Source organism: Herpailurus yagouaroundi, unplaced genomic scaffold (assembly GCF_014898765.1).
Source record: "Herpailurus yagouaroundi ecotype Mexico unplaced genomic scaffold, PumYag 140, whole genome shotgun sequence".
In the NCBI taxonomy this organism is placed as follows: domain Eukaryota; kingdom Metazoa; phylum Chordata; class Mammalia; order Carnivora; family Felidae; genus Herpailurus; species Herpailurus yagouaroundi.
Genome location: NW_024412395.1, coordinates 51693824 through 51704753, shown reverse-complemented (window position 1 = coordinate 51704753; position 10930 = coordinate 51693824). Strand labels below are relative to the sequence as shown.

At 40.2% G+C, this 10930-nt stretch overlaps 1 protein-coding gene and 1 non-coding gene across 2 annotated transcripts in view; one reads left to right on the top strand and one right to left on the bottom strand.

The window, feature by feature from the left end:
• The window catches only part of MYO3B (myosin IIIB), a 434070-nt gene that overhangs the window by 191593 nt on the left and 231547 nt on the right, over positions 1 to 10930 (bottom strand). The gene's annotated exons all lie outside the window — the stretch shown is intronic.
• On the top strand, positions 8609 to 8715 carry LOC121031199 (U6 spliceosomal RNA). Its single transcript, XR_005790610.1, has one exon. It is a non-coding gene; the product is annotated as a U6 spliceosomal RNA (small nuclear RNA).

Genomic DNA, 10930 nt, shown 5'->3' with positions numbered 1-10930 from the left:
ACAGAGGGAAAGAAGGAGAATCCCAAGCAGGCTCCACAGCGTCAGCATAGAGTCCAATCTGGGGTTTGAACTCACAAACCGGGAGATCATGATCTGAGCGGAAGTCAAGAGTAAGATGTTTACCTGGCTGAGCCACTCAGGTGCCCCATTAAGATATTATTTTTAAAATACAGAAATCAGAAATTCTCAACAGAAAGACCGCATAATGTAATATTATCTTTAAAAAAAATTTTTTTTAATGTTCATTTATTTTTGAGAGCAAGAGAGACAAAGCATGAGTGGAGGAGGGGCAGAGAGAGAGGGAGACACAGAATCCAAAGGAGGCTTCAGGCTCTGAGATGTCAGCACAGAGCCTAACATCGGACTCAAACCCAGGACGGCAAGATCACAACCTGAGATGAAGTCAGACACTTAACAGCCTGAGCCACCCAGACTTCCCTAGAAGAGTTAACAATTCTTAAATACTAACATTTACTGAATGTTTACAGTGTAGTAGATATGTGCTAAGTGGTTGAAAAGCATTATTTGATGTGACAGTCCTGTGAGCTGGGTGCCCAATCCACAAAGAAAGGAAACTGAGGCAAAGGGTATTTAAGTTTCTTGCCCAAAGTTGGCTATCAGCAGTATGCAGCACTGCGCAGTCAACACTAAGACAGTCCATCAGCTAGGATGGCCTAATTTAAGATTTTACAGTAGTTTCCGAGTTTTTGATCATATTCAAGGCAGACTACTGAGTAATTGATGGGACTGCGGCCTGGCCAAACTGACTGAACACAACTGACGTTAGATGATATCTGGATTTTTTTATCATTCACACACCAAACCAGGTCAACCACCGGGAGATCCCACTGTTGTGGGATCACTATTGTTGTGGCTAAGCCAAACCTAATCATCTGGAAAACAGCTGATTCAGGGTTTGTGTAACTTGAACTATCCTTGTGAAATGTAAAGAATGGAATGACTCTACTAAGTACAAACCTTAATGAAATCTTAGCGATCCTCTCTCCCACTTCCAACTCTCCAGTTCCGTAAAGTGACATTTTACTTAGTTTACTGACGTCTCACGTGTGCAAGCCAGTAAAGTTCACAATTGTTACTCCACACAGCTGTGGTTTACAGCTTTTCTTCACACACAAGCTGGCACCAGAGCAAAATGATTAACTTTTATATGTATCTAACATATGGACCAGACTGTCAGAAGCTGGTCTTGTATTCTAAAGAGAAAACTACAATTTCTATTAATATGACCCAAATTCCTGGGGAAAAAGTGTTAAATTGTGATCCATCTCTAAGTGGAGAGATTATAATTATAATTATAATGGCTTTGTTTCTAATTCATTTGATTTGAAATGCCTGGAGTTATCTTTTAGTAAGAGAAGGGAGGAGGAGGGTTAAAATGACCTGAAAGCCCCATTATAAAGAGATTTTATAGTGGGATAAATTAATAAACTGTAAATGGCCTTGAGACTTTTTCTCCAATATGAGCTATGAAATGAAAGCAAAGAACCTTTCATCTTAAATGGGAACATATTTCTTTTCTATGAATGTGAAGGATGCTGGCCGAGAGAAGCAGAATTTACTTTTCTTGCATTTTTGACCATTTGAAAAACATCACAGCTGCCACATTTGCTATACTTGACAGGATCATTAAAGAAATAAAACAAAATGTCTCTAAATTGAACGGCCGCTTTAAAATAAAATGTACATTCACTGTCACATTTAGGAGCTATGAAAGAACTATTAAAATGTGTTGAGGAAAGATAGTGGCTCTGATTCACAACAGATACTAATGCTCCCAATATTAGAGCCATTATCACAACTCATTATTGAGCTCAGTTTTTCTTTCTCAAGAACATAGCATCAGCGGGGGCCCTGGAGTTAAGAAAGCACAAGGAACTTTTGGGAATGGATTTAAGACCCACATGGCAAGGTTGCCCTGGAAAAGAAAGTCGGGGAGAAAATTCTCTGCCTGGCATTGCCTCAGTCCCACTTGACTCCTGATCCTCAAGATGCTTTCCACAAAAAGCATCTTATTGGTTTTGGAACCCCTATACATGAGAGAGGCATCTCTTAGTATTTCTGCAATAAAGATATGTATTGGATTTTCACAATCAGTATTCCCCACGCTTTCTGACCGTGGAAATCTCTTATTCCCCTCACACCTCTTCACATCCCACGAACCTAGTGCTGCATGCAACACATTTCAGGAAACACTGCTCTTACTACTGATAATATAGCAATATTTCTATCCCTGCAAAGAGAATCAAGGGAAATTTTAGAAGTTTGTGGGACTGGAACTCTGCAAATCCAGAAGGGTAATTTCTCTCCTACACAGAAAAACAGTAATCTGGATACAATAAAATATTATTTTATGAAGCAACAAGAATTTACTTTCCTTGGGAGGACCAGCAAGAAGAGCTCTTTGGCATTTCTGCACTTCTCTTAGAAAGCAGAAATGAGGCACTTTTGTGGCCAGGGCAGTGCTTCTTTAGAGCTACAGCTATGCAATATGGTGGCTACCGTGCACGTGAAAATGTGGCTAGTCTAAATTAGGATGTGTCATAAGTACAAAATACATACCAGATTTCAGGAACTCCATGCAACAAAAAAGTAAAACATCACATTAGTAAGATTTAGATTGAGTACATGTTGAATAATATTTGTGATATATTGAGTAAAGGTATATTATTAAAATCATTGCACCTTCACCTGTGCTACAGACTGACTGTTTATGTCCCCCCATTCATATGTGAAATCCTAACCCCCATTCATATATGATGATATACACATGCACCCAGGTTTCTGAGCAGGGAGGTGGGGGTCTGTGAGAGGTGGTTACGTGATTCAAGAAGGCAGAGCCCTCATGAATGGATCAGCATCCTTACAAAAGAAACCCCAGAGAGTTCCCTTGACCCTTCCATTATACAAGAACACAGTAGAAAGGCTCTGTGAACCAGGAAACGGGCTCTTACCAGACACTAAATCTGCTGGCACCTTGAGCCTGGATTTTCCAGCCTCCAGAACCATGAGAAATAAATTTCTGTTATTTATAAGCCATCCAGTCTGTGGTATTTTGTTATGGCATCCTGAACAAACTAAGACAACCTGTTTCTTTTTGCTTTTTAAAAAGGGGTATTAGAACGTTTTACACCCCACTGGACAGCATGGTTCTACAGATCGAAAAACAAAACAGAGCCCAGTGAGAGCTTTTAAACTCCAGACTGAAGGTTTGGGCTAGAGATTATTAGGGGTTTGTCTGTTTGACTTTAAGGTTCCATCTAATCAGGGGAGGTCCTTCATGCAAACCCCTCAATGTACAGGTGGGAAGCTGGTTCAGAGAATTAAACATGAGGGATGCAAAGTACCAATCGACATCTAAGTCTCCTGACTTATGGTCCAGGGCTCTTTACTCCACTGCAGCTGATGGACTACAAGAAACTAAAAGTAGATTTTTAAAAAGGAATGAAACACTTAAGCTGCTTACATTTAAACATAAAGAAAACAGCACTTGGAAAATGCAAACTCAAAACCTAAAAGCATTCAGGGGTAGGGGAAAAAACACAACAAGAATTACAAGATACGCTATCTCACCACCACAACCACACTATGCCTGCATCTTGGCTTCAATAAGCCTAACAAAGAAAATCAAAGATTTTTCCAGGCAAGGGCTGAAAAGGTGTGAGGTTTCTCCTGCAGCTGTCCAGCTGTTGCCAGGACAGAAGGCAGAGGAGGATGCTGTCCTTCATGGAACCTCCCCGAGGCAGCACAGATTGTGGCTACACGTCTCCCACAGCCCCCAGGGCAGCCACATTTCTGAGCAAGTAAGTGGATCTCATGCTTCTTGGTACAGTTTATACTTTAGTCAACTGTGTGCTCTTTGCTTCTGGGAAAGTCCCCATCCTGCCCACTGCAGCCTGGAAGGGGGCTAGCCATCCATTTGAGATTCCAATCACATCTGTACTTCTCTGCAATCACATCTGTACTTCTCTGGGTCCTGAGTCCAAACAGGGCTTCATACTTGTTCTTCTAGATTCAGATTACAGAATTCTAAATGGAAGTTCTCCGAATTTCACAACTTGTTAAATAGATGTCCAATGATGGTGGGCTTCCAACTAACACCATAAACCATGGGATGACCCATATTTCCAACACGCTTCCAGTGCTCTCAGGACTACCAGGAAATTCTGGTCACAAACTGCACTTTCTGCCTGAACAGACTCGAATGAACACCTCGTAGATGCCAGCGGCTTCTCTAGGAGTTAGAAAGAGGACCTAACTAAATGGACAAAATCTTTTCCTCATGGAATTTACATTCCACTGATGCAAGGAGTTGGACCCAACCCAAAATTTCCTGAAGGAGGTGAGGTCAGGGCAGAGTTTGGGAGATTAGGATTAGGAAGCAGGAGAGGGGGAATGATGGAAGGTGTGGTGATGAGTGTGGAGGTGGGGGACAGAAGTAACTCCAGAAAGCAGAACTCATGTGGGCAATGGCGTGGAGCTGTGAGTACTGTAAACAGTCCCAACCATATGCTATACATATGCATAAAATAGAAGATGCGGTCTCTGTTCTCACAGGGCTAACAGTCTTTTCAGGTACACAAGACGGTTACATGAGACAGAACTGCACAGCTGGGTAGACCAAACACTGAACTGCAGTTCTGATTACAGATTGTTGGAGATGAAGAGCCCATGTAATTACCATTTGCTACTTCTGTTATTCATGAGTGACCCTCTGTGTCACTTGCCCTATTCCTGAGACAAGAATCTGACTCTCGCCCACTCCAGGCTGGTGCTGGGAGGAAACGGCCAGCCTCCTAGGGTCACATATACAGAAAGCTTTGTGGTTCTCTGCTGTGCCTGGAGCATGAAATCAGCATATTGAGGCATCTCAATTCATTGGGGATAAACAAAAAACATATCACCTTTTCCTGTCACTTCCCCCACCCACCCTGACCTACCCTTCTGTGAGGATGGCAGTTCTCTTAACCATATTTCTGCCCCATTCATAGATTTTCAGATATTTTCTGTTATTAAATATTTCTTTTGGTTTTGAAGATTCATTCTTATTTGTTTTTAACTTTTGATATCATATTAATTCAAAGCTTTTTTCCCCCACTCTCCCTTTCCTTCCAGGCTGGATTGATGGCTCTCATGGCTTGAGGAAGTCTTCTCTCTTCTCTAGATAGTTCCTCTGGTATGGAAAAAGGGAGAAAGGAAAGGGGAGAGAGCAGAGCTCTCCTTCCCTGACTGGGTGAGGCTGCAAACACTCTCTGGCAGGTTACAGCTGTCCCTGGGGCTTATGCGGAAAGGTGGTGGCCCCCACATGTCCCATAGGTATCAGGCTTATACTGAACAGCTCCCTCAGCTCTTAGTGACCTGTTACGGGTTGCACTGTATCGCCCCCCCCCCCCACTCAAATTCATATGTTCACATCCTAACCCCCAATACTTCAGAATGTGACTGCATTTGGAGACAGGACTTCTAAAAGGTGATTCAAGTCAAATGAGGTCATATGGGTGAGCCCTAATCCAATATGACTGGTATCCTCATAAGAAGAGGGGATTGGGGTACACAATATACACAGAGACCAAGGGGTGACCACGTGAGAATACTGAGAAGGCAGCCATCTGCAAGTCAAGGAGAGAGGTATCAGAAGAAATCAAACTTCTTGACACTTTAGTCTTGGATTTCTAGATTGCAGAACTGTGAGACATTTCTCTTGGTTAAACCACTGTTTATTTGTGGTGCCTTATTGTGGCAGCCCTAGTAAATTTATACAGAGTCTTAAATTTTCTCTAAATACAGAATAAATTAAATACAGAGTCAAGATTTGGATTTCAGCTTTAGTTTCTACCTTGCAGGAGTTACCAAGTTATTTAACAAAGATTTATTGAGGACTTACTATGCACTGGGCATTGCTCTAGGTCCTGGATATACCATGGTTAAAAAAAAAAAAAGACTAATAAGGTCTCTGCTCTCAAGGAGCTTACAGTCTAGCACTGGGGATTGGGGAAGGAGGGTGATATACAGATAGGACAGGACAACGTCAGATCTCAACAGAGATAGTTATACAGGGCAGTATAACAGAGTTAGTATGGAAGTGTGGGGCCACTCTCCACTGGGTGGACAGAGAAGGCCTGTCTTTGGAAGTGATATATGAGCAGGATTCTGGATCACAAGATGGAAACAGACCTGTAAAGATTTGGAGAAAGAATGTTCCAGGCAGACTGAGCAGCTAGTTGCAGAGTCAGGAAAAAGACTTGGAATATCTGAGGAACAGAATGAAGACAGAGAGTGAAGGGTAAAAGTTCAAGAGATAGGGACAGAGAGAAGGGCAGGGACGGACCATGTAAGAGTTCGTAGAAAAGGAAAGGAATTTGGATTTTATTCTACATGTGATAAGAGGCCATTGGAGGTTTTAAGCAAAGGAATGAGATGATCAGAGTTACGTTTTTGGAAAGACTGTAGTTTAGCTGTTAGACTGTAAAAGGCAAGAGTAGAAACAGAATTTAGTTAAGAGGTTCAGGTGAGAGAAGCATCACCCTACTATCTGCCTTCATTTTCATACAGCACTCTCCCTATGTCCAAAGTCGTCTTTTTTTTATACAGGCACCAGTCATGTTGGATTAGGGCCCACCTTGATGACTTCATTTTACCTTGATTAGTTCTGCTAAGACCTTATTTCTAAATAAGGTCACATTCTGAAGTAATGGAGCTTAGGACTCCAACATATGTTTTGGGGGGAGCATAATTCAATTTGTAACAAGAAGTCAAAAAGATGGAAGACACTATGTTGATGAGAATGGTCACATTATGAGGAATAAACAGATGATGCAGAAGAGATGAGGAATAACTGCATGATGAAAGTCCTTGTGAGAGTGAAAGGGGAAGGAAGGCAGAGGACAAGTGGAGAGCTGACCTGTAATAAGGGTAGGGATAGTTGAGTCATTTAGATTAGAAGGAAGACAGAAATGGGAATAGGTTTGGTTCACCCATCTATTTATTCACCAAACATATATTGAGTGACCATTTTACATCAGGGAGGACACAGTAATGGACAAACCAGACAAAAATCCCTGCCATCTTGGAACTTACATTATGGTGGAGGCAGACAATAAATAAGATAAAGAAGTGTATATGCTATATAAGGTAGTGACAGGTGCTAAGGAAAAAAATAAAACAGGAAATGGGGATATAAAATATTGAGTAGGTGAAAATTTTAACAGGGAAAGCAGATTTTGATAAAACACCTAGAGAAATTGAAGAAGCTAGCCATAGGTATGTTTGGGGGGAAAACATTGCAGAGAGAGGGATCAGCAAGTACAAGGTATCCTACATAAAACCTACACCTAACATCATACACAGTGGTGTAAGACACAATGCATCCCTGCAAGATCAGGAACAAAGCACTTCAACATAATACTGGAAGTCCTAGCCAGTGAAATAAAGCAAGAAAAAGAAATAAAGGCATAAGACTGGAAAGAAAAATACACATTCCTATTTATAGACAACATGACTGTTTTTCTATGTAGAAAAACTATTTTCTATGACTATTTTCTATGTAGAAAATCCCTAGGAATCTAAAAAAACAAAAACAAAACTCCTAGAACTAACAAGCGAATTTAGCAAGTTTGTGGGTGAGGTCAATACTCAAAAAATCAATATTTCTGTATACTAGCCAAACAACTGAAAACAAACAAGCCAAAAAAGTGTACTAGCTCCAAAAACTGAAATACTTAGGTAATAAATCTAACAAAAACATGTACAGGATCTCTATACTGAAACAAAACACAGCTGACTTTTGAACAACACAGGGGTTGGAGCGCCAATCCCCTACACAATCAAAAATCCATATGTAACTTTTGATTCCCCCAAAACTTACCTACTAATAGGCTACTGTTGACTGGAAGCCTTAATGAATAAATAAAACAGTCAATTAACACATATTTTGTATCTTATATGTATTATATGCTGTATTCTTACAATAAAATAAGCTAGAGAAAAGAAAATATTACTAAGAAAATTATAAGGAAGAGAAACTACATTTACAGTACTGTACTACATTTATTGAAAAAAATCTGCACACAAGTGGACCTGTGCAGTTCAAACCTATGTTGTTCAAGGGCCAACTGTAATGATGAAATAAATCAAGTAAGATCTAAATAAATAGACATACTGTGTTTGTGGATTGAAAGACTTAATAAAGATGCCAATTCTTCTCAAATTGATCTGTAGATTTCATGCAATTCCAAAATTGCATGATTTTGTACAGATATAGACAAATTACTTTTACATTTTATATGGAAAGGCAAAGGAACTGAAATAGCCAAAACAATTTTGAAAAATATTGGGGTGCTTGGCTGGCTCAGTCAGTTAAACATCCGACTTCAACTCAGGTCATGATCTCACAGTTCGTGGGTTCAAGCCCCATGTCAGGCTCTGTGCTGACAGCTCAGAGCCCGGAGCCTGCTTCAGATTCTGTGTCTCCTTCTCTCTCTGGCCCTCCCCCACTCATGTTCTGTCTCTCACAATAAATAAACATTAGAAAAAATTTTTTAAAAAGAATAAATTTGGACGGATTGCACTACCTGTTTAAAGATTTATTATAGTGCTAGCTTTGGCAGCACATATACTAAAATTGGAACGATACAGAGAAGATTAGCATGGCCCCTGCGCAAGGATGACACGCAAATTCGTGAAGCGTTCCGTATTTTTTTCGTCACCACTAAACCAGCCCTACAAGAAATCCTAGGGGGGATCCTGTGAGACAAAGTACCAGAGACATCGCTACAAGCATGATACCTACAGACATCACAATGACTCTAAACCCGTATCTTTCTATAATAACAGTGAATGTAAGTGGACTAAATGTGCCAACCAAAAGACATAGGGTATCAGAATGGATAAAAAAACAAGACCCATCTATTTGCTGTCTACAAGAGACTCATTTTAGACCTGAGGACACCTTCAGATTGAAAGTGAGGGGATGGAGAACTATTTATCTTGCTACTGGAAGTCAAAAGAAAGCTGGAGTAGCCATACTTATATCAGACAAACTAGACTTTAAATTAAAGGCTGTAACAAGAGATGAAGAAGGGCATTATATAATAATCACAGGGTCTATCCATCAGGAAGAGCTAACAGTTATAAATGTCTATGCGCCGAATACGGGAGCCCCCAAATATATAAAACAATTACTCACAAACATAAGCAACCTTATTGATAAGAATGTTGTAATTGCAGGGGACTTTAACACTCCACTTACAGAAATGGATAGATCATCTAGACACACAGTCAATAAAGAAACCAGGGCCCTGAATGATACATTGTATCAGATGGACTTGACAGATATATTTAAAAAAAATTTTTTTTAATGTTTATTTTTGAGACAAGGAGAGACAGAGCATGAACAAGGGAGGGTCAGAGAGAGAGGGAGACACAGAATCTGAAGCAGGCTCCAGGCTCTGAGCTGTCAGCACAGAGCCTGACACGGGGCTCGAACTCACAGACTGTGAGATCATGACCGAGCCGAAGTCGGCCGCTTAAGCGACTGAGCCATCCAGGCCCCCCGACAGATATATTTAGAACTCTGCATCCCAAAGCAACAGAATATACTTTCTTCTCGAGTGCACATGGAACATCCTCCAAGATAGATCACGTACTGGGTCACAAAACAACCCTTCATAAGTATACAAGAATTGAGATCATACCATGCATACTTTCAGACCACAATGCTATGAAGCTTGAAATCAACCATAGCAAAAAGTCTGGAAAACCTCCAAAACATGGAGGTTAAAGAACACCCTACTAAAGAATGAATGGGTCAACCAGGCAATTAGAGAAGAAATTAAAAAATATACGGAAACAAACGAAAAGAAAATACAACAATCCAAATGCTTTGGGATGCAGCGAAGGCAGTCCTGAGAGGAAAATACATTGCAATCCAGGCCTATCTCAAGAAACAAGAAAAATCCCAAATACAAAATCTAACAGCACACCTAAAGGAAATAGAAGCAGAACAGCAAAGACACCCCAAACCCAGCAGAAGAAGAGAAATCATAAAGATCAGAGCAGAAATAAATATAGAATCTAAAAAAACTGTAGAGCAGATCAATGAAACCAAGAGTTGGTTTTTTGAAAAAATAAACAAAATTGATAAACCACTAGCCAGGCTTCTCAAAAAGAAAAGGGAGATGACCCAAATAGATAAAATCATGAATGAAAATGGAATTATTACAACCAATCGCTCAGAAATACAAGCAATTATCAGGGAATACTAAGAAAAATTATATGCCAACAAACTGGACAACCTGGAAGAAATGGACACATTCCTAAACACCCACACACTTCCAAAACTCAATCAGGAGGAAATAGAAAGCTTGAACAGACCCATAACCAGCAAAGAAATTGAATCAGTCATCAAAAATTCCCCAACAAATAAGAGTCCAGGACCAGATGGCTTCCCAGGGGAGTTCTACCGGACGTTTAAAGCAGAGATAATACCTATCCTTCTCAAGCTATTCCAAAAAATAGAAAGGGAAGGAAAACTTCCAGACTCATTCTATGAAGCCAGTATTACTTTGATTCCTAAACCAGACAGAGACCCATTAAAAAAGAACTACAGGCCAATATCCCTGATGAATATGGATGCAAAAATTCTCAATAAGATACTAGCAAATCGAATTCAACAGCATATAAAAAGAATTATTCACCATGATCAAGTGGGATTCATTCCTGGGATGCAGGGCTGGTTCAACACTCACAAATCAATCAGTGTGATACATCACATTAATAAAAGAAAAGATAAGAACCGTATGATCCTGTCAATCGATGCAGAAAAGGCCTTTGACAAAATCCAGCACCCTTTCTTAATAAAAACCCTAGAGAAAGTCGGGATAGAAGGAACATACTTAAAGATCATAAAAGCCAT